At 46.6% G+C, this 24419-nt stretch overlaps 1 long non-coding RNA gene, 2 other non-coding genes and 1 pseudogene across 3 annotated transcripts; 2 read left to right on the forward strand and 2 right to left on the reverse strand.

Moving 5' to 3' along the window:
* Positions 1–844: 844 nt before the first annotated feature.
* LOC140709505 (U1 spliceosomal RNA) lies at positions 845–1009 on the reverse strand. The gene has a single exon (XR_012090044.1). It is a non-coding gene; the product is annotated as a U1 spliceosomal RNA (small nuclear RNA).
* Positions 1010–1462: 453 nt separating this feature from the next.
* Positions 1463–2244, reverse strand: LOC140709470 (NADH dehydrogenase [ubiquinone] 1 alpha subcomplex subunit 11 pseudogene; annotated as a pseudogene).
* An 11849-nt stretch (positions 2245–14093) lies between these two features.
* On the forward strand, positions 14094–23928 carry LOC119622906 (uncharacterized). Its single transcript, XR_012089957.1, has 3 exons — positions 14094–16175; positions 18062–18170; positions 23421–23928. It is a non-coding gene; the product is annotated as an uncharacterized lncRNA (long non-coding RNA).
* LOC119622908 (U1 spliceosomal RNA) lies at positions 14483–14646 on the forward strand. Its single transcript, XR_005239436.2, has one exon. It is a non-coding gene; the product is annotated as a U1 spliceosomal RNA (small nuclear RNA).
* Positions 23929–24419: the final 491 nt, after the last annotated feature.

A 24419-nucleotide genomic window follows, 5' to 3' on the forward strand; every position in this document is an offset into this window, starting at 1 on the left:
AAGAAAGAGGGACGGGGAAGGACACTGGCGCCAGAAATAGGAAAGGGCTGCTTGGGGGTGGGAAGGATGGGTAGGGGTGCTACCTTGAAAGTTCCCTGATATTGGATGTAGAATATGCAAGCGAGACATCAAACAAGAAGCTGTCGTTTAAATAAAGACTGAAGAAAAACTAGATATGTAAACGGCAAGAAATAGTAAGGAAACTGGACCCGGCTCCTCATAAAACTTCCCGCCTTATATTTCAGGGAGGATCTCAGCGCATTTCGGTCAAGAAAGGTGAGACTGCGGTTCTGACCTGCGGGCCTCGATGAATATGCGTTAGGGCTCCTGGGGGCCGGGAGAGCCGTTCGCTTACACAAAGTAAGCGTGTTATGTCTACAACCAAACCGGGACACTAAGAGTCCCAAAGACCGTGCTTTCTTCCCAAAGAACAGCGCCGGTCTGCGTAGTTTGTACCTGGCTCTATGAGGTGAGAACAGATTCCCCGCTAGCACAGAAATCCTACAAACTCCTGAGGGAGTTGCGGTTAGAAGCGGAGGCTGTGTAAAAGGAGACTGGAGGCTAGGGAAAAACACGAAGATTTTTACACAGCGTGAGAACGCAAGAGACTGGAAACCACGGATCAACGCAGCCCCACGTGGAGCTGTGCAGCATTGGTGTTCGCGGTAGCTAGGTTGTGGCAAGCCTAACGCTTCTTACTTCTGCTTTGGCAGAGAGGCGACACGTTTCTTCCTATTCCCCGGCTTCAGTGGTATAATAATAACACCAACAACCAACACAAAAACCAGTTAAAAAAAAAAAGTAATCATCAGCTGACAGTGTGTTTCATCAAACTACAAAAAGTCAGGGGAAAGCGCGAACACAGTCTCCCACTACCACAAATTTTGCAGTCCAGTTTCCCCACATTTGGGGAAATCGCAGGGGTCAGCACATCCGGAGTGCAATACATAAGCCTCCCCCTGGGAAAATCACCTTCGTAATCACAGTACCTCCCCGGCCAGTTAAATATGAGTGCCTGCACCTCCGCCCCGCCACAGCCTCATACGCCTCACCCTTTACACACACGGTCACTTGCCCCGCGCACTCCCGAGTCCTTCTAGCCCTGACAGACAACTGGGACTCTCAGGTCCGACCAGCGGTCCTGAACCCGCTCCTACAGCACGGGAACTCCTTCGTGGGGAAGCAGCAGGTGGGGAAGCAGCAGCCCCTGCGCTGCCTCATCTACATAGAAGTCGCCCTCTCCGTGATGTCACTGACAGTGCCCTTCCCAGTGCACCCTCTGCTTTTCTGCCATTCAGCAGACCAACCCGCTGCAGAGCCCACAAGGGGAAATGATGTCTACCATCTCCCTTTTTTCCTTCCGCCCCCGCAACTGTTCCCTTCCGAAAGAAGCTGATACTTAGCCTGTGTTGCGGGGCAACCTTTGGGCGGCTAGATGGAGCCTGCAACCCTTCTTCAAATAATGGCTTTTAATTCGCAGACTAGAACGTTTAGGATTACAAAAGAAACCGGTTCTCTTCACATCGGTAACCTTGTGATGTAGCATTCCGCTTGAAACTGGAAGTCGTTCAATGTCAGAGAGAAACCATACTTATGAAAGTAAAGAGACTGCTCAGATGACTGTAAACCAGCCTTCCTTACTGGTTTTATCACTGGTAATGTTATAAAGACATAAAGACAGTTGTCCAGTTTCATGAATCTTGTAGTTTTTTTATTTGTTTTAGACACAGAATTTATTTCTGGACGCATTCTGCAGGCTTGAGGTCCCGGCTGGCACAGGGCTCACACCTTGGGTTTTGCAAACATCTCCCAGCCCTCCGGCCGGCCCATCTTGACCAGGGAGGCCGCTATGCCCAAGTACACTCAGGCGACAGCGCCGATCCCGTAATTGTGCGTGCGTGCCCCCAGAGTCAGGCCTCTGGCGCAGCCACCTAGGAAGTAGTTCAGGGGATCGTCGGACTTCTCGCGGACCTGGGCGATGATGCAGGAGGTGAGGCCAAACACTGCCCCGACAGCAGCTGCAGTGAACGTGTATTGTCCGACCTTAGCCACTCCTTCAAGGAAGGTGCCCGGAGGATTGAGCCTGACTGTAGGCAGCGGCGGTCAGGCCAGTGACACTGGCAATGCTGGTGGTGGTGTAGGCTTTGCGGTGGCAATCGGTGCCATCAGGGATATCCCAGTACTGACGAAGAACCTTCGGAGCCATAGCCTGCAACCCTGATCCCTTTTTTTTTTTTTTTTTTTAATGTTGTTGTTACTGTTTTTCCAAATTCAGTACTGTAGAAAAATATGCTGCCCCTGAAGAGATGATTGGACACTCTCAAGCCTGGTGTTGGACTTTGTCATCTCTTGCACAGCCATCTCCAGACCTTAGTGCTTACCTCATGTTAGTTTTTTATATTCTGCAAAGACAAAACCAAAATAATCCAAATCTGACACAAATACCTGGGATCCATTTGTCTGGATCATCTTTTCTTATATTGGATTATAACGCAAGAAACACTGTGAAGTAAGCAAAGTTGGAATGCCCAAGTCAAAGACCATTTGAATATTTACAGGTAGATTTGAGACAGGAATAATACAGGGTGGTCACAGGATAACAAATTCTAGGCAGCAGATTTACCTGACTTGAGGCTATGGGCTGATAAGACGCTGAAAAACCAGTGTGGACCAAGCTGTCTAAGACTGACTGGACCCAATGTGGTGCTGGATTTGATGTAGGTTTTACCTAGACCCTCATTATATGCTCATTAACATACTAAATCACACACCCACCAGTGCCATGACAGTTCTGAGACTAACGTTTGATGTAAAAATGGATGGCACCACAGTTCTGAGACATTTCCATCTTTACCCAGGAATTGTCATGAATATTCCACTCCTTGGTTAAAGAAACCCATCAAGATGAAAGTCAGTGGATGGAAAATTATTAAGAGCAACTTGATTAGCTACCAAAGGTGGTTGGAAAGACTCTTGCTAAACTAGGCTCAACGGTATTCTTTTCTAAAACTGGACTTGGCAGGCCAAGAACTAATAGAGAAAAGGGCTCAGAGGAAACGGTATAACGTTTGGTAAAAGATGGAGTCCTTGTCAACTCTACATTGAAGCTTTTGCAAATAAACAAAGACCAATGGAATGGAAAAAAGCAAAGGCTATTTATTCTGAGCTTGCTATAGCACGAAGTCAGCCACTGTTACTTGTGTTTTGGCAGAAACTTGAAGGCAGGCAGAAGGGTGGGAAAGCTTTTTAAAAAGAAAGGCTTCAGGTATGCTCATTGGAGGCTGTCAGCATGGTGAAGATGTAGATAGATGAAGAAAATCAAAACATTTTACCCCAGAATATGTGTCTTTGGCATATTTTAAGATGGCTGTCAGAGAGCCAGCAAACAAGTAACTCTGCAAAACTGTCTTTTGTAGGGGAAATTTATACCTGCAGAGAATCTTCATTAATCCAGCCTTCCCTTGTCAGGATTGAGAGAGAAAAATAAGCCCCAGGCCCTACAACCAACTGAATGGACTCCCTTGAAAGCTGTTTCTGGCTGTGACAGGATAGAAGGTCAGACATACCCACTTAAAACTCCTCCCTCACTAACTGCCATTATGAGGCAGGAGAACAGCAGAGAGAACTGGAAGTTGGATAAAAGGCAGAATTAGTAAAAGCAGAAACAGAAGCAAGGTGATGGGGCGGGAGAGCAAGAAGCAAGATAAAAAGCAGAAGTTGAGCAGCCAAAACAAAAAGTAAGATTAAAAAAACAAGCAAGTGCAGGCGCAGCCGCTCACACCTGTAATCCCAGCAGTTTGGGAGGCCAAGGTGGGTGGAGTGTCTGAGTTCAAGACAATCTGGAACTCAGCCTGACCAACATGATGAAACCCCTTCTCTACTAAAAATACAAAAAATTAGCTGGGCATGGTTGTGCATTCCTGTACTCCCAGCTACTCAGGAGGCTGAGACAGGAGAATTGCTTGAACCTGGGAGGCAGAGGTTGCAGTGAGCCAAGATCGTGCCACTGCACTCCAGACTGGCCAACAGAGGGAGACCCTGTCTTTAAAAAAAAAAAAAACAAAAAAAGTCAAGCAAGGACCCCATGGCCAGCAAGATCCAAACCAGTAAAGGGGCAGCTCCTCAGAGATAGGCATGTGGATTAGAGAGAAAAAGTATCCTTAACATGACTTCATATGATAATCAGCTCATTAAAGCTGATGCATATGGACTGCATATCATGCATGTACTTAAAATTATGGGATGGAGGCAACATGCAAGCACACAGGGGCCAACGTAACTAAGCAACTCGCCTATCAATCAAAAGGCAAACACTGGCTAGAGATTAGGCATCCTTGCCTGGGCGCGGTGACTCACGCCTGTAATTCCAGGACTTTGGGAGGCTGAGGCGGGTGGATCATGAGATCAGGAGATCAAGACCATCCTGGCTAACATGGTGAAACCCCGTCTGTACTAAAAATACAAAAAATTTAGCCAGGCGTGGCAGCGTGTGCCTGTAGTCTCAGTTGCTGGGGAGGCTGAGGCAGGAGAATGGCGAGAACCTGGGAGGCGGAGCATGCAGTGAGCCGAGATCGCACCACTGCACTCCTCCTGGGTGTCAGAGCAACACTCCGTCTCAAAAAAAAAAAAAACAACCAAAGTACACCAAACTCATACTGATCTCATCTCCCAGAAGAGAGTTTAATTGACACAGGCCAGCCACAACCTGGCGGCGGATGCGGTGGGAACCACAGAGTCACGGCGCAGCTGCCTGCGCTTTGCTGGTTCCTCGCAAATTGAATAAACGGCCCCTGAAGCTTCTCTTCAAGTCACAGGGAAAGCGAAGGTGGCTGCCGACCTGGCGGGAGAAGCCGCGTCGAGAGAAGCTGGCCCTGCCAGACTAGAACGTTTAGGATTGCAAAGAAAACCGGTTGCTTTCAAACCTGTTTGTCTTTGTAATGTAGCATTTCACTTAAAGTTGAAAGCCGTTCAATGTCAGAGAGAAACCATATCTATGAAACCAGTGAGGCTGTTCAGATGGGTACAAACGAGCTATCCTTACTGGTTTTACCACTAGAAGTGTTACAAAGACAGTTGTCCAATTTCATGAATCTTGAAGGGTGTTTGTTGTTGTTGTTGTTGTTTCAAATGCGGTGAAATACAAAAATATGAGGCCCGCGCAGAGATGATTGGACACTCTCAGGCATGGTGATAGACTTTGTCATCTCTTCCATGGCCATCTCAGAACCTTAGTGCTTACCTCATATTAGTGTTTTATATGCTCCAAAGACCAAATAATCCTAATTAGACAAAAAAAAAAAAAAAAAAAAAAATCTAGGGTATGTCTTATTTGAGACGCTTAACAAATGACTGGATCATCTTCCTTGTATGTAACCCAGAAAACACTGTGAAGTACAGCAAAATTGGAAAGCTCAAGTCAAACACCATTGAACATTTACAAGTAGATTCTATTCTGTTGCTCAAATCACAAAACATGAAATGGAGGGGTCTCCTTTGGAGACCATAAAGTCTGTGACAGTTAGGTCACTGGAAAGCATATCAAAATATTGAAAATGAGGGATTAGGTGAGAGGGTAGGAACTGAATACTAAATGCTTGATCCAGATGCCATTTCCTGGATACTGACAGGGAGACCCATTGTCCAGGTAATATTGGAAAAATACTTTCTATAGTGTAAACCACAAATAAAATTCTAAGCCCCTCAACTATTTGAATGCACCCCTCCTCTCAGCCAAGGTCATTCCAAAGTTAACCTGAAAAACTAGTTCAGAGCATGATGGGAAGTAGGGGTGAGATATGCCTCATTTACCCTCCTTCCTTTGGAATTCAGGCACAACTGCCCAGCACATCTGACCAGGCCCAACAGGCATTACAACAGAAATCTTAACACTTTTTGTAGCAATAAGACACCAAATTCCAGCCTGACTCTAGTGTAGCATTACATGACAGATAGCAGGCCCTGAAAGAAATAAAAATATTTTACCCTAAAATATATTTTTTATCATATTTTGAAATGTCCCTACAAAGTTGTCTCCTGTGAGGACAGTCTACATGCTATAGGGAATCCCTTTCCAGGTCTTTTCCCTAATCCAGGCACCTTTTAAAGTCTGATAAGAAACACTTACAATCAATTCTCTCTGAAGCCTGCTACCTGGAGGCTTCATCTGCATAATACGAACAACCCCTTAACAGGAGACTCCCTTCTGTGGATTCCAGGTCTTTAGATAAACTCTTTCAACCAATTGCCAAGCAAAGTATCAGAAAATAATGGCTGGTAACTGTTTAATTATGCATACATATTAGTGGAATTTTGGAGGTGGGCACAGTGGCTCATGCCTGTAATCCCACCACTCCCTCACAAGGCTGGCAGATTGCCTGAGGCCAAGAGTTTGAGGCCAGCCTGAGAAACATGGTGAGACCCTATCTCTACCAAAAAAAAAATTTAGCCAGGCATGGTGGTGAGCACCTGTGGTCCCAGCTACTCAGGAGGCTGAGGTGGGAGGACTACTTGAGCCTGGGAGGTGAAGGTTGCAGTGACCCAAGCTTGCAGCGCTGCACTTCAGCCTGGGTGACAGAGGAATGGGCCTTCACTAGACACTGAACCTGCTGGCAACTTGATCTTGGGCTGCCCATCCTCCATAACTGTGAGCAATAAATATTTGTTGTTTATAAGTTACTCTGTGGTATTTTGTTACAGCAGTACAAAGGGATTAAGACATCAACCTGACATTGAAAAATCATCTCAAATCAGTTTTGGCTCTGATGGGAAACAAGAAGCACACTCGGATGTGTGATTTAAAGAGAATTTTATGAAGAGAATATTTATAAACATATGGACAGGATCAAAATAACCCAACAAAGGACTGAGAGGCGCTCAGAATCTAGAATCAGTGGAGAAGTTGTATTGCCTGTAGGGCTGGATTGTTGTATATGTCTGTTCAGGTTGCCATAACAAAATACCATACACCAAGTGGCTTAAACTATGGAAATGTATTTCTCACACTTCTGGAAGTTGGGAAGTCCAAGATAAAGGTGCTAGCAAAGCGGATTTCTTTCTAAGGTCTCTTTCTATGGCCTGAAAGTGGCTGTAGTTTCACTGTGTGCCCATGTGACCATTTCTTTGTGCACCAGGGGGAAGGCAGAGGAGCAAGCTTTCTAGTATCTCTTCTTATAATGAAATTAAATTCATCATGAGGACCCCACTCTCATAACCTCATTTAATCCTGATTACCTCTCAAAGGCCCCAGCTGCATAAACCATCACATTGGGGGTTAGGGCTTCAACATTTAAGTGTGGGAGTTGGTGTTCACAATTCAGTCAACTGGAGTGGAAATTGAAATGGGAAAGGAAACCAGTAGTTACTAGAGAGACCTATTGCCTTGGGGAGGATCACTGGACAGGACTATGGTCTTTGGAGGAATCAGTGAGTGACAGCTGACGATGATTCTTTCTGTGAAAATAAGTAATTTAAAATGTAAGTTATTGGAACTCCAAATTATTTTGAGCCTTAAAAAAATGTGAGTATTGGCCAGGCACCATGGCTCATACCTGTAATCCCAGCACTTTGGGAGGCTAAGGCGGGTGGATCACCTGAGATCAGGAGTTCGAGACCAACCTGACCAACATGGAGAAACCCCATCTCTACTAAAAATACAAAATTAGCTGGGTGTGGTGGCACATGTCTGTAATCCCAGCTACACAGGACGCTGAGGCAGGAGAATCACTTGAACCAGGGAGGCAGAGGTTGCAGTGAGCTGAGATCATGCCATTGCACTCCAGCCTGGACAACAAGAGTGAAACTCCATCTCAAAAAATAAATAAAGAAAATAAAATAAAGTGAAAATGGAGCCTAAGTCACATGAGAAGCACCTGTAAACTAGGCAGTTGTAACCTTTGTTTCTCTGATTATAGATTGGCCTTCTTCCTTACCTGCATTGTTTTCTAATATGTTATATAAATTACTGAAGGGTGCCAGGGAAGATTGCTTCCCTCTTCACTGCTGATTTTCATTATAGATGAACTTCCTTCTTACTTTGCTCTCATAAAGACTTCATGGTTATTTCATTGTCTTAAGATGGAATGTTAACTCCTTTAAATTGGAAAGGAACTGTGAGCCAGCTATAAAGAAGAAAACAAGCAGTATGGAAAGAAAAAAGGGTCAGCCACAGTGGGGCTCACTTCTGTAATCCTAGCACTTTGGGAGGCCGAGGCGGGCGGATCACTAGAGGTCAGGAGTTTGAGACCAGCCTGGCTTATATGGTGAAATCCCATCTCTACTAAAAATACAAAATATTATCTGGGCATGGTGTTGGGCACCTGTAATCCCAGCTATTCAGGAGGCTGAGACAGGAGAATCACTTGAAACCAGGAGGCAGAGGTTGCAGTGAGCCAAGATCGCACCACTGCACTCCAGCCTTAGCAACAGAATGAGACTCCATCTCAGAACAAAAAACAAACAAACAAAACACAAACAAAAAATTCTGCAACTAATTTGTTGAACTCTTAAAGCAGCCTTGTATAGAAAATGTTGTGATCCTATTAAATTTTTTTTTCTTTCTGTGTAAGCAAGAGCTTGACTTTTGACTTTGCAGCACTGACCCCATTTCTCTGGAGTCCGTGTGCCCTGATTGGCTACTCCCCCATTTTCATTTGAATAAACTCTTTTAATATTTACCATTAGTTCCCTAAGAAGAATGAATAAACTCTTTAACACTGAATTCTGAACCTTTCAATTATTTCAGGTTGACATCTCCTTGGTCAAACTCTAATCAGGCTCTTCTGAGTCCTCTTCTCACTAGGCCTCAACTATTGAGCTTCTGTGTTCCTCTCTGCATTGTTCAATATCAGCAAGAATCCTTCTCAGTCAATTCAGCCAGAACTCCCCATCCTCAATAGCTGATCACTCATAATATCTAATAAGGCTCCTCATCCTTCACCATCCGCTAGGTGATGTCTGATCACCCTGCGTTCAGCAAGAATCCTATTGTGTTGGCTTAGCCATGCAGGAAACCCAAAATATGCCACCCCAAAATACACTTCTTTGGTGTATTTTGAGATGGCTATTTAGAGGGGCTGCAGAGGTTACTAAGGGGTCTCACCCCAAAAAGGGACTCTTTCCTGTTTAGTATTGCAAAGCCAATGTATGAAAGCAAGAGTAAGCATCAAGCAGCGCAGGCTGTATTCAAATGGCACTGGAGTATTAGGAGCATAGCATGGAATTGGAGAAGTAGTATAGTTTGCAAATCTCCTTCTCAGCTACTGAGAACCAGGAAGTTACAAATATATAAGATCTTTAGTGAAAGGAATGAGCAAGGTGAGGAATATTCACGGTTTTCTTAGGAAAGGATGGCGTTTTTCCTAGAATCATGGAACCACCTCTTTTCTGTCCTTTCTTGGTCTCTTCTGTTCATTGTCACAATGATTGTCAACTGTCATGCGCTGATGGAAAGTGGATTATAATAATCCAATTTAGCATGGAAATTGGATTATAATAAAGCTAGATGTTTTTCAGAGGTTGCGTAAGCTGCCATCATGGATTTCACCAGCTTCAGCTGGTTTAGTCCCAAGAAGAAACTTCTGACCACAGACATCCTGTTTCCTAAAAATAAGCAGAGTTAAAGGTGAGTAGGAATTCAGCCATGTCACGTAGGCACTGCAGTGGGCAACAATATCTGGGTAGGGGTCCAGGTCAGTCATGTAGGCAGTGCAATAGGTAACAGTCACAGAAATACCTGTGAAAAGCTGTCCTTTTGTCAGGGAGTTTAGCATGTGTAGAGGAAGTAAACTTCAACTGCAAATAGGCTTTCTTTGAGACCTTCTTATCTGCTTTATCTGGATCCAGATAAGATTAACTCATAGGAAAAGGAAACAAAAGGTCCCATACTTCTAAAGATCTGACAGAAAAACTCTTTTGTGTTTTGTGTGTGTGTGTGTGTGAGATAGAGTCTTACTCTGTCACCCAGGCTGGAGTGTGCAGTAGCGCAATCTTGGCTCACTACAACCTCTGCCTCCCAGGTTCAAGCAATTCTCATGACTCAGCCTCCCAAGTAGCTGGGATTACAGGTGCCCACCACCACACCCGGCTAATTTTTGTATTTTTAATAGAGATGGGGTTTTGCCATGTTGGCCAGGCTGGTCTTGAGCTCCTGACCTCAAATGATCTGCCCACCTCTGCCTCCCAAAGTGCTGGGATTACAGGCATGAGCCACCACATCTGGTGGAGGGCTGCTTCTTGAGAGACTTCATTTGCATCACAACACAGTCATTGCTCACCATGTCTTTCCTCCCCTCAACCTCCCAAAACCTGTGGCCACCACCCCCTGAGAACTCCAAGCCACTAGTCCTTTATGTGCTGCATATAAACTTCAACCATATGGCCTTCTTTGAGGCTTTTTTTTTTAGACAGAGTTTTGCTTTTGTCGCCCAGGCTGGAGGGCAGTGGCATGATCTCAGCTCACCTCAACATCTGCCTCCCAGGTTCAAGTGATTCTCCTGCCTCAGTCTCCCGGTAGCTGGAATTACAGGCATGTGCCACCACATCCAGCTAGTTTTGTATTTTTAGTACAGACGGGGTTTCTCCATGTTGGTCAGTCTTGTCTCGAACGTCTAACCTCAGGTGATCGTGATCCACCCGCTTCAGCCTCCCAAAGTGCTGGCATTATAGGCATGACCTACTGTGCCCAGCCTGAGGCTCATATTTTTATGTGACTCTGTATGAGTCAGGGTTCTCTAGAGAGACAGAACTAATAGGATAGATATATAAAGGAGTTTATGAAGTATTAACTTACACAATCACAAGGTCCCACAATATGGACCAATATGCTGTCTGCAAGCTTACGGAGCAGGAGAGTCAGTTCAAATCTCAAAACTGAAGAACTTGGAGTCTGATGTTCCAGGGCAAGAAGCATCCAGCGCAGGAGAAAGATGTAGGCTGGCAGGATAGGCCAGTCTTGCATGTTTGTGTTTTTCTGCCTGCTATTTATATTCATCGGCAGCAGACTACATTGTGCCCACCAGATTGAGGGTAGGTCTGCCTTCCCCAGCCCATTGACTCAAATGTTAATCTCCTTTGGCAACACCCTCACAGACACTCCCAGGATCAATACTTTCATCCTTCAATCCAATCAAGTTTGTGAGAAACAAATTCACCTGTCTAAACCCAAACAATGAACTCAGAGACCAGGAGAACAGTGAAAGTGAGACTTTTAATGACGGTCTTGCAAGATCGGGTGTGTGGCATGCAGGCACACCCAGCACAGTTTCAACAAGCAATTTATGCCCTAGTGCACAGGTTCCTCCCCAGTTCCTCATAGCCTGAGTAGTAGTGGGTCACAATCTTCCCAGACATCACCTATTGATTGTTCTTCAAGTATATTCTTTAGGGTCTTTCTGCTGCATTTTATTGCAGCCCACAATGCATTATGAATGTCTCAGGACTTTTCAAACATTTGACTTATGGCCCTGGTGGTTCCACTTAGCTGACAAGAACGGGTACAATTATCTATGTTGCAAGCTAGCTTAAACTAAATTTCTTGGTGGAGTAGGGAGGGGGTACATAAGGGGGACCCCTCTGATAGACACCTGGCCGCTGGGTGAAAGGGAGAGAAGGAAGGTGGAGGGGTGGCTCAGTACATTCTGCTTCTTTATCTCTTTATTTCCAGGTAGCCTGCCTCAACCTATACCAAGCCACTTAGAATTGAAAATAGACCATCACATATAGGTTATTTCCTACAATTCCCTCCTTTTTCTTTTTCTTTGGTGTTTTTGAGATGGAGTCTTGCTCTGTCGCCCAGGCTGGAGTGCAATGGCGCAATCTCGGCTCACTGCAAGCTCCGCCTCCCGGGTTCACGCCATTCTCCTACCTCAGCCTCCTGAGTAGCTGGGACTACAGGCGCCACCACCACGCCCGGCTAATTTTTTTTTTTTTTTTTTTTTTTTTTTGCATTTCTACTAGAGACCGGGTTTCTCCATGCTAGCCAGGATAGTCTCGATCTCCTGACCTCGTGATTCCTCCGTCTCGGCCTCCCAAAGTGGTGGGATTACAGGCGTGAGTCACTGCGCCCGGCCTACAATTCACTCTTTTTTCTTTTTACCCTTTTTGGTTTCATTTTCACTTAAACTGCTTTTTCAAACTGTTCCAGAAGTTGTTTACTTTTTTTTTTTTTTTTTTTTAGACGGAGTTTCACTCTGTTGCCCAGGCTGGAGTGCAGTGGAGTGATACCGGCTCACTGCAACCTCCACCTCCCCAGGTTCAAGCGATTCTCCTGCCTCAGCCTCCAGAGTAGCTGGGATTACAGGCGCGCTGTAATTTTTGTATTTTTAGTAGAAATGAGGTTTCATCATGTTGGCCAGACTGGTCTTGAACTCCTAACATCAGTGATCCACCCGCTTCAGCCTCCCAAAATGCCGGGAATGTAGGCGTGAACCACCGTGCCAAACCAGAAGTTGTTTACTTTCTTCCTCATAGGAGGAGGAGCTTATTTGGTTTCTAATAATAGTAGGTTATTTTGTTGGAACATCAGGGGCATCTGTTTACTGATAGCTGTTTTAATAAACCGTAGTGTTATATATATATATAAAATATATATTACATATATATTATATATAGTGGTAGTGTTAAACCCCTTACACAAGTAACGATGCAGCATCTTATGTCCATGACAGAATCTGATAAGTTGGAAGAGTATACTATAGAAGATACATACTTCACTTTTTTTTTTTAGATGGAGTCTCGCTCTGTCGCCCAGGTTGTAGTGCAGTGGCGCCATCTCGGCTCACTGCAACCACCGCCTCCTGTGTTCAAGCAATTCTCTTGCCTCAGCCTCCTAAATAGCTGGGATTACAGGCGCCCACCACCACGCCTGCCCAATTTTTGTATTTTTAGTACAGACAGGGTTTCACCATGTTGGCCAGGCTGGTCTTGAACTCCTAACCTCAGGTTATCCACCCACCTTGGCCTCCCAAAGTGCTGGTATTACAGGCGTGAGCCACCACGCCCGACCCATAACACTATTGAAACACACTTTTTTTGTGTACAGAAGAAAAAAATTGTACAGTTAATAGTGTCAGAGACGGTGAAAATATGAAACAAGAACTGCTTACAGGACAGGAGCACTCAGCGGACCAACCCGCTGTAGGAGCCGGGGGAAGTGACTTATGCTTCTCCCTTCTTTCCCTCCTGTCCCTGCCCCTTGTCTCCTGCAAAGAAGCGGATACTGTGTCCTGTGGAGGTCCCCTTTGGCGGCCAACTGAAAGCCCGTGCACCCTTCTTCAAATAATGGCTTTCAATCAGCAGACTAGAATGTTTAGGATTACAAAGGAAACCGATTCCTTTCAAACCTGGTTATCTTTGCGGTGTGGCACCGTGTGCACATCTTGGTTAAAACGCGTTAAAGGCCACTGCACTCCACCCTGGAGATAAGAGGTGACTGTGTCTCAAAAAAACAAAAACAGTCTTCCCTCCTCCCAAAAGCATTAGACATCAAGGCTGGTGGGAATGTCTGTTCTCTTGAAAGTTCAATATCATTATTCAATAGTTTAAATTCACTGTAGTTTCAACCTATTGGTATGGAAAGAGTTTTGAATTGTACTGATTTTTTCTATCCTCTTTCTGAAATGCATGCTAATCGCGTTTGGACCTTGGACATTTACCTTCCTGAACTTTTCTCTCCTGTTTTTACATTCTTATTTTGGTTCCTGGGAAATATTCTTGACATTATCTTCAACTTAATTTTTGTTCTTGCTTCTACTATTTTAGTTTAATTTCCAAGTATTTTGATGTTGAACTTTCAAGAGAACAGACATCGCTGCCAGCCTTGACGTCTAATGCTTTGGGGGCGAGGGGGGAATGTTTTTGTTTTTTTGATACTCAGTCACCTCTTGTCGCCCAGGGTGGAGTGCAGTGGCCTTTCATGCGTTTTAACGAAGATATGCACACAGTGCCACATCGCAAAGATAACCAGGTTTGAAAGGAATTCGTTTCCTTTGTATTCCTAAACGTTCTAGTGTGCTCATTGAAAGCTATTATTTGAAGAAGGGTGCACGGGCTTCCAACTGGCCGCCAAAGGGGACCTCCACAGGACACAGATTAAACACCCGCTTCTTTGGGGAGACGAGGGGCGGGGACAGGAGAAAAAGAAAGAAGAGGCATAAGTCACCTTCCCCGGCTCCGGCAGCGGGTTGGTCCGCTGAGTGACGAAGGATGAAGCGGAAGAAAAGACGGGGACGGGAAAGCGCTGTCGGTGACATCACGGAGAGGGCGATTTCTATGTAGATGAGGCAGCGCAGGGGCTGCTGCTTCCCCACCTGCTCCTTCGCCACGAAGGAGTTCCCGTGCTGTAGGAGCGGGTTCAGGACCGCTGGTCGGACCTGAGAGTCCTAGTTGTCTGTCAAAGCTAGAAGGACTCGGGAATGCGCGGGGCAAGTGACCGTGCGTGTAAAAGGGGAGACTATGAGGCTGTGGCGGGGCGGAGGTGGCAGATCTCATACTTACCTGGCAGGGGAGATACCATGATCACGAAGGTGGTTTTCCCAGGGCGAGGCTTATCCATTGCACTCCGGATGTGTTGACCCCTGCGATTTCCCCAAATGTGGGAAACTCGACTGCATAATTTGTGGTAGTGGGGGACTGCGTTCGCGCTTTCCCCTGAATTTTGCAGTTAAAAGGATAGGTTGTGTACTAAAGTTTGTGTCTTGTGTAGCGTGTAAATGTTATTCTTACCGTGTAAGACTAGAGAGTGGTAAGTAACATATTGATTCTCTGTCAGAGGAAAAATAAGAAGCGTCAGCCCTTGCAACATAAGGTTACTACCGTGAAGGTCCTACAGCTCTTCTTTTTTCCATGCGGGGATGCTCTCTGCAGAGATTGGTCCATGGTTTCTAGTGTCTTGGGTTCTCAAGATCTGTAAAAATCTTCGTGTTTTTCCCTAACCCCCAGTCACCTTTTATACAGCTTCTGCTTCTAACTGCAGCCCCCACAGTAGTTTGTAGGATTTCTGTGCTAGGGAGGAATGTGTTCTCACTTCATAGAACTAGGTACAAACTACGCAGACGGGCGCTGTTCTTTGGGAAGAAAACAGGGCCTTTGGGGCTCTTGTGTCCCCGCTGGGTTGTATACATAACACGCTTACTTTGTGTAGGGGAACGGCTCTCCCAGCGCCCAGGTCCCTGCTGCATATTCACTGAGGCCCACAGGTCAGAACCGCTGTCTCACCTGTCTTGGCAGAAATGCGCTGCGATCCTTCTTGAAATGTAAGGCAGGAAGTTTTACGAGGAGCCGGGTCCAGTTTCCCTACTATTTCCTGCCGTTTACATATCTCGTCTTTCTTCAGACTTTATTTAAGCGACAGCTTCTTGTTTGATGTCTCGCTTCCACATCCTACATCCATTGCCAGGCAGCTTTCTAGATCGCACTCCCACCCATCCTTCCCGCCCCCAAGCAGCCCTTTCCCATTTCTGGCGCCAGTGTCCTCCCCCTTTCCTCTTTCTTCAGGCCCTCGCTTATCACCTTCATGGACAGAAAATACTTAGCTCTCTCTCAACCTGCGGTTTACACCTGACACGCGTTAGTATTGTCTGGGTGAAGGGGAAAAGGACAAGATGGAGGAAGGTGAACAGAAAAGACACAGCCCTTACTACTTCCGGGTTCTTCGTCATCCAACTTACCCGCGCGCGGGAAAATGCAGCCCACGCCCGGGAAAAAAGCAGACCAACTGAGCAGGCGCCACGTGAAGTCAATTTGAGGAAACGGAAACATACTACGGAGACGCCCCTGGCACGCCCTTATCCCACCCACTGCCCGCCCATTTCCAAGCCCAGGACATAAAAGTCGCCGCTGGCAGGCGCCAGCGCGAACTTCCGTAGTCCTATTGCTTGTGGACCGAGGAACCTAGCCCGAGAGCGCCGGCGGGACTTCCGTGTCCCCACTTAGAGGACCGGTGAACCTCGCCCAAGAGCCCTGACTCGTTGGTCAATAAAGTTCTTTCTTTCCTACCACTTGCCTCCAGCGCCTCTTTCCTGACTAAAAGAAATTAAATAAATCAGGTGGTGCCCAAACCCGTGAGGAGACCCCTCCTCAGGGCCCCCCAAGGTCCGAGGAGCCTCCTCCTTCCACGCCTAGGATGGACCAGGACCCAAAGAACCGCTTTCTACCAATCCATTCCTCCAGAATCTCCTGGGGTAAGTGCCCTTTGTCTTTCCCACTCCTTGGCCAAGAAGTCCTGCGCAGGCCCGAGGCCACCCTTAAGGTCACCAGGTGACCCATAGGAAGTCTTCTGAGACAGAGACGTCTGCTCAGAAGTCTCTCCATCCACTTACGGCTCCAGCCGCCGGTCTCTAGTGATTCCAAAGGACGCTTTGGAGTCAGCCAGAGCCCGGTTTCCATTAGCCAAAGAAAGGCAATGGGTAATCCCCAGTCCAAAATTCCGCGAGACACCCCTTTAGGGTGTTTATTAGGCAACCTAAAAACCCTACAATTAGAGCAGGATCTAAAGTGAAAGCGACTAATTTTCCTCTTCACTGTGGCGTGGCCGCAATATAAACTAGACAATCAGTCCCAATGGCCGCCTGAAGGCACCCTAGATCGTAATATTTTAATCGACCTCGGCAATTTTTGCCAGCGCCTAGGCAAGTGGTGTGAAATAAATTATATACAAGGATTTTGGGATTTACGCTCTCGACCAGATTTATGTAGCCAATGCTCCTTGGCCCAAGTCATGTTGGCCAGGGCTGGGGTCCCCGTGGGGTCGGACAAAGAGGAGTCATCCTTCCTGGCCCACCTGCTCCAGGATCTCGGAAACTCCCATTTCAGACCTCCAGCAGCCGCCTCCCCTTCCCTTCCACCCTACACTCCGTCCCCTTCCAATTCCGCCTCTACCCTGGCTCCACCTGCCGCCCCTTCCCCCGCCCCCTCGGCACCTCCCTCTTGCCACCTTGATTCACCCATATCTTCTCACACCCGTTCCAAAGATTGTTCAGGCCCTGCTCCTACCCCCACTCCTACCCCTCAACCCCCTACAGTTCTGGCCCCACTACCGCGAAGTGGCCGGTGCAGAAGGTATAGTCAGTGTCCATGTCCCTTTCTCACTAGCAGATCTTTCCGAGATTGAAAAACGCTTAGGAGACTTCTCTGCCAACCCTACGGTTTATACCAAAGAATTCAGGTACCTGTGCCAGGCCTACGATCTAACCTGGCACAACCTCCATGTCATTCTTACCTCTACTCTAAACCCTGAGGAGCGAGAGCGCATCCTAGTGGCAGCCAGGCAGCATGCAGATCAGTTACACTTAAGGGATGGGGCTGTTCCAGTAGGGGAACAAGCAGTCCCATCTATTGACCCAGAATGGGACTACCAAGTAGGCCAGCCGGGTCCCGAAGGCGAGACATCATGATCCAATGCCTCCTGGCAGGTATGCAGGTGGCCTCAAACAAAATAGTTAATTTTAATAAATTAAAAGAAATTATTCAAGGTCCCGATGAAAATCCAGCCACATTCTTAAATAGGCTAACAGAGGCTTTAACCCAATATACCCCATTAGACCCAGCCTCCCCAGCCGGGGCCGCTATCTTGGCATCTTATTTTATTTCACAGTCGGTCCCAGATATTAGGAAAAAACTCCAAAAAGCCGAAGATGGTCCTCAGACCCCCATCCAAGATTTAGTCAAGCTAGCTTTTAAAGTTTTTAATTCGTGAGAAGAGACAGCTGAGGCCCAGAGACAAAATAGGGCCAAACAGAAGGCAGCCCTCAATGCCCAAGCACTAGTGGCAGCCCTGCAACCTAATCTCAATCCCAGGCCAGGAGGTAAGCCTACTAAGGCAACAAAGGGGGCCTGTTCTAAGTGCAGCACCCCAGGTCATTGGGCTGACAAATGCCCACAGGCCCAACCTTCAGGTCCAACACAACCGTGTTTTAAGTGTGGCAAACATGGACACTGGGCAAGTCATTGTCCCAATCCTCGCCCGCCATCCACACCCTGCCCGGTTTGCCAAGAAGAAGGGCATTGGAAGTCAGATTGCCCCACCCTGAAAATGGGCATAGCGTCTCAACGTGATGTCCCTTCTCAGGACCCTGGGAGCTCCTTCCAGCTCTTACACCTAGACGATGACTGAAGGCGGCTGGACTCGGGGACCCCCATCACCCTCGCCGAGCTTCGGGTAACTCTTCAGGTAGCGGGTAAGCCAGTTTCTTTTCTTGTGGATATGGAGGCTACCTACTCTGTTTTGCCATCATTTAGTGGACCTAGTCACCCATCTCACATTTCAGTTATAGGAGTTGGAGGCACTCCGTCTAGTCCTCTTAGAACACCACCTCTTAATTGCTGCCTGGCCAATAACTATTTTGCACACTCATTCCTCCTCATCCCCTCATGCCCCACTCCTCTACTAGGCTGAGATATCCTAAGCCAACTGAAAGCCTGTATCTCCCTTCCTACTAGCTCCCCCCACCCCGCCTGCCATCTACTTCTAGTATTAACTAACTCAAATGACTCCAACAACCCTACTAACCCTTTCCCTAATTTCCCCATTCCTATAGACCCCAAAGTGTGGGACACCTCCACTCCTGTCGTGGCGGACCATCATTCACCAATACTCATAAAACTTAAAAACCCGGGTTTCCAACCCGCCCACAGTTCTCTCTCTCTCCACAACACTTATGAGGACTAAAACCAATCATTACTAGGTTACTCAGCCAACACATCCTCATCCCCACTCATTCCCCCTGTAACACCCCAATCCTACCTGTAAAGAAGGCAGATGGGACTTTTCGGTTAGTGCAAGATCTTCGTCTTATCAGTGAGGCTGTTTGCCCCACCCATCCAGTAGTTCCCAATCCCTATACCCTTCTCTCTCTTATCCCATCTAACACAACACACTTTACTGTGCTAGATCTAAAAGATGCATTTTTCTCTATTCCCTTACACCCAGATTGTCAGTTTCTCTTTGCCTTTACATGGGAAGACCCAGACACCCATGCCTCCACCCAATTGACATGGACAGTGCTTCCCCAAGGGTTCCGAGATAGCCCCCATTTCTTTGGGCAAGCCCTTGCAAAAGACTTGGCCTCCTGTCCTCTTACAAATAGTAAAATTCTCCAATATGTAGATGACCTTTTACTCTGTAGTCCCACGAGACAGGACTCTCTTTAGGACACTGCAATCCTCCTTAATCATCTAGGATCCAAAGGTTACCGAGTATCCAAATACAAAGCTCAACTCTCACAACAATGTGTCATATATTTAGGCATTGAAATCACTCCCACAACGCGCTTGCTCACCACAGACCGTTTAACTCTAATACAAAATCTTTCTCCTCCCCAACACGCTAAAGAAATCCAATCCTTCCTAGGCCTAGTAGGGTTTTTCAGACACTGGATTCCTAATTTCGGAATCTTGGCTAAACCTCTATATGCAGCTGTCAAGGAGACTCCCCAAGGACCTTTGTCTAACCCAAAGTTAATCTATAAACATTTCACTCACCTAAAAAACTGCCTTCTCTCACATCCTACTCTCTCACTCCCAGACTTCCAACGCCCCTTCCAGCTTTTCACAGATGAAAGACAAAAAGTTGCCATTGGCCTTTTAGCCAACCTATAGGCACCACATACCATCCTGTGGCATATTTATCCAAACAATTAGATCCCACTGTACAAGGGTGGCAGCCCTGCCTTCAGGCCCTAGCAGCAGCAGCCTGTCTAACCCAGGAAGCAAAGAAACTCATCAGAGGCTGCAGCCTGACAGTCTTCCCTACCCACCGCCTTCAAGACCTTATTGCCCACAAAAGTATCAGCCACCTAACCCCGTCCAGGCTCCAACTTTTCCACCTCTTGTTCATAGAAGACTCTACCATTGTCCTAGGAGTCTGCTCCTCTCTAAACCCAGCAACCTTACTCCCCAACCCTCTCAAACAACCCCATACTGAACACTCCTGTCCAGAACTTTTAGAGGCCCAACCACCTAGTCACTTGCATTTACATGACCAACCCTTGGAGAGCCCACAATTAACCCTATTTGTGGATGGCAGTTCCTTTATAAATTCTCAAGGAAACAGGCAGGCAGGATACGCGGTAGTTACATCATCCACTGTCCTAGAAGCTAAGCCTTTACCACAAGGAACAACATCACAGCAGGCGGAGCTTATCACACTAACTAGGGCTCCCCTCCTATCTAGAGGAAAAACAGTAAACATATACACAGATTCTAAGTATGTCTTCTGAATTGCACACACCCATTCTGTCATCTGGAAAGAAAGAGGGTTCCTAACCACCTGTGGTACCCCCATAATCAACAAAAAGCAGATAAACTGCTAGATGTTTTATCAGCACCTTCCAAAGCAGCCATCATACACTGTAAAGGTCATCAGACTCCATCTAACCCGGTGGCAGCTGGCAACAATTTTGCTGACACCACTGCCAAATCCGCTGCTGGATTCTCCACCCCTACACTTCCTTCTGTTTGTTTTCTTTCTCCCCAACATATCCCTAATTACACCCAGGAAGAAAAAACCAAAGAATTACAAGACTCAACAGCCAGACTAGCCACAGACAATTGGATTTACATCAATAATAAATTAGTTATTCCTAAAACACAACTCCACACCGTCTTAAGAGACATACATAATTCCTTACACATAGGACCCAGAGCTCTATATAACCTTCTAAGCCCCCTTATCCACTGCCCTACACTCATGAAACACCTAATTATAATCAACCAACAGTGCGTCACATGCCTCAAGTCAAATCCTCAAGGCGCATTATGCAACTCCCACCCAAGTCACCAACTCAGAAGACACCAACCAGGCGAAGATTGGCAAATTGATTTTACCCACATGCCAAAACATAAAAAATTCAAATATCTCTTAACCCTTGTTGATACCTTTTCAGGATGGATAGAGGCCTATCCTACCACAGGAGAGACTGCCAATATAGTTGCCTCCATACTCACTGAACACATTATTCCTAGGTTCGGCCTCCCACTCACCCTCCAGTCTGACAATGGCCCAGCCTTCATCTCCAAGGTAGTCCAACAGGTGGCAGCCCTCCTACACATCACCTCGAAACTCCACATCCCTTATAGACCCCAGTCCTCTGGTAAAGTAGAAAAAGCCAACGGACTAATCAAACAACAATTCATCAAACTCTCACTTGAGACTCGACAGTCTTGGGTAACCCTCCTGCCTCTCGCCTTAACCCGGCTGCGGGCCGCCCCGCGAAGTCCAACAGGCCTCAGTCCATTCAAACTAGTTTATGGCCGACCCCTCACCTTAGAACAGCTGCCTACCCTTTCCTCTCCACTGGCAAATTACCTTCCATACTTAACTCTTTTGAGACAACTACTAAGACAGCATGCAGAACTAGCACACCTGCCTCCGACAGGCACTTATAATCCACACACCTTTCTCAGCCCAGGTGATCAAGTATACTTAAAGAACATCCAGGCCAAAGACCTCCAGCCCAGGTGGAAAGGCCCATATACTGTCCTCCTATCCACACACACAGCAGCCAAGTTATTAGGCCTCACACACTGGGTCCACATATCACAACTAAAGAGGGCCCCCGCAGAAAGCGACAAGTGGGAATCAACTAAACTCACCCCCACCCGCCTCAGGCTCACCAAACTTCCCTAATTAACACATGTTTCCAGGCCTTTTATGACTGTCCCGATTCCTCACCATACTGTACACAAATCTGGCAGAGTTTCAACACATCACCCCAGATCTCTATTTGCCCCCAGACCCCAGCCCAACACAGTGGTTCTCTCGCCTACTCACATTTGTAGAACACCTCCAATGGCAAGGCGCATTCTACGCTTACTCAGAAGATGAAGTTTTCTTACTCACTTTTATTACTATCCTTCTTCTACATTCCAACGGCAATTACTAACCCAACCTTTATATGGAGATTCTCCATAACTGAAACTTGGTCCTTCAACAACAAGCAACATACAGTTCTGCAAGGCACTGCAGACTGCTCACCTCAAGGCTGTCAATCTGCTCTTTCCATAAATTTCTCCCTAACTTCTGTTGCTGATAGATGGGCTCAACCATCCATCTGTTTCCTACATGAGCAGACAGAATACAATTATAAAAACTATTGGCAGCAAACCAATCTGGGTTGCCCATATAAATATTGTAAAATACACCATTCAATGCTAGATAATACACATGACAGAAAGTTAAGCAGCAAATATCTCTTCACTTACGATGGAAGAAGTGACCCCCTTAAATATCATCTAAACATAAAAGACCCCTGGAACTCCCGATGGGCAGACGGAGTAAAAGGGGGACTTTACAGAGACGGCGTTTGGGACTCATATCCCACTGCCACCCTCCTAATAAAAAGGACACTTGTCCAGCAAAAATCCCTCCCCAAAAATATACAAGTCCTACAAAATTTAACCTCAGTCATAAAGTCACAGGAACAAAACCTACAAGAGCAGTTAAATCCCCCTAATAAAAAAGACCCATTCTCATGGTTAAAACTTGTCCGTCAAGGGCTAAACCTAACACAAACAGCTAACATAACAAGTCTTTCCCACTGCTTCCTCTGTGCGGCTCTTGAAAGAGCCCCCTTAGTGGCAGTTCCCTCACCCACTGCTTTCAGGGCTACAACTGACTCTACCGGCATCCCCCAAAAACCGTCCCTACTCCAAGTCCCACTATACCAAAACCCAGAAAATCCAATCCTTCCTTTCTACTACTCTGCCCCAAACTCCTCCTGGTGTAATTACACCCAATCGCCCAATAGGACCCAGACAGCTCCCGTTGGAGGTTACTTTTGGTGTAATCAAACCCTCTCTAAAATTCTTAACCATATATCCATCAGCCAATTCCTTTGCATCCCCGTGTCTTTAGTTCCTAGCCTAACCCTATATACCAAAGGAGAAGTATTCAAACTGACTTCACAACTTACCACCTCCAACAAAAAAATCCAAAAGCGGGCTATTTTTCTTCCCATGGTCATTGGGGTTTCTTTAGCATCCTCCTTAATAGCCTCCAGACTAGGGACAGGGGCGCTTGCCCACTCAGTCCAGTCAACGTGGACCCTCTCTACCCAGGTCCAGGAAGCCATAGAGGCTTCAGCCGAAAGCCTGGCCTCCTTGCAGCACCAAATGACATCAATAGCTCAGGTGGCAGCACAAAATAGGCGGGCATTAGATCTTCTTACAGCTGAAGAAGGAGGAACATGCCTCTTCCTAGGGGAGGAGTGTTGCTACTACATAAATGAATCAGGTCTAGTTGACACCAATGTCCAAACATTAAACAAAATCAAAAAGGAGCTCCAGAAATTTAACGCCCCCTTAACCCCCGGACCACCAGTATGGCTGCTACCTGTAGTACAGCAGATGCTTCCATTCCTAATCCCCATACTAATCCTCTGTCTTATGTTATGTCTTGCTCCTATTCTAATAAAATTTCTCCGAGCCAGGATCCAAGAAATCACCTGAGTCACCTTCAGTCAAATGCTCCTGCATCCCTACACCCAACTGCCAACCTCAGACCCTAACTACGCCCCTTAACAGCAGGAAGCAGCCAGACAGACAACGGTGCCCCAAATTCTTATAATCAATAAGAGGTTGGACTGTCTGGGTGAAGGGGAAAAGGACAAGATGGAGGAAGGTGAACAGAAAAGAGGCAGCCCTTACTACTTCCGGGTTCTTCACCATCCAACTTACCCGCGGGCCTGAAAATGCGGCCGGCAGGGAAAAAAGCAGACCAACTGAGCAGGCACCACCAGACATCAATTTGAGGAAACGGAAACTTACTACGGAGAAGCCCCTGGCACGCCCTTATCCCACCCACTGCCCTCCCATTTCCAAGCCCAGGACATAAACGTCGCTGCCAGCAGGCGCCAGCGCGAACTTACCCGGTCCCATTGCTTGTGGACCTCGCCCAAGAACCCTGACCCGTTGGTCAATAAAGTTCTTTCTTTCCTACCACTTGCCTCCAGCGCCTCTTTCCTGACTAAAAGAAACTAAATCAAGTACCCTGGCAAATTCCTTAATACCCCTTCTTAAATGGCACTGTAAGTTCATCTCTTTTTAACTCCCAGAAGTATCTAATTGGTTTGTCCCTGCACTACATGAATACTAGTATTCACTACAGAAGAAAACCCCAGGCCTAGCGATGGCGGTTCTGGGCATTGTGCCAGCCTCTCCTAGGGTATGTTTTCTGACCTCACCTACTTCTGATCAACTGAGGTCAGGAGTTCCAGACCAGACTGACCAACATGGCTAAAGTCCCTCTCTACTAAAAATACAAAAAAAAAAAAAAAAAAAAAAAAGCCTGGCGTGGTGGTGTGTGTGAACCCGGGAGGCGGAGGTTGCAGTGAGCCAAGATCGCGCCGTTGCACCCCAGCCTGGGCGACAGAGCGAGACTCTGTCTCAAAAAAAAAAAAAAAAAAAAGAAAAGAAAAGAAAAGAAAAAT

This window comes from Chlorocebus sabaeus, chromosome 20, assembly GCF_047675955.1.
Source record: "Chlorocebus sabaeus isolate Y175 chromosome 20, mChlSab1.0.hap1, whole genome shotgun sequence".
NCBI lineage: Eukaryota > Metazoa > Chordata > Mammalia > Primates > Cercopithecidae > Chlorocebus > Chlorocebus sabaeus.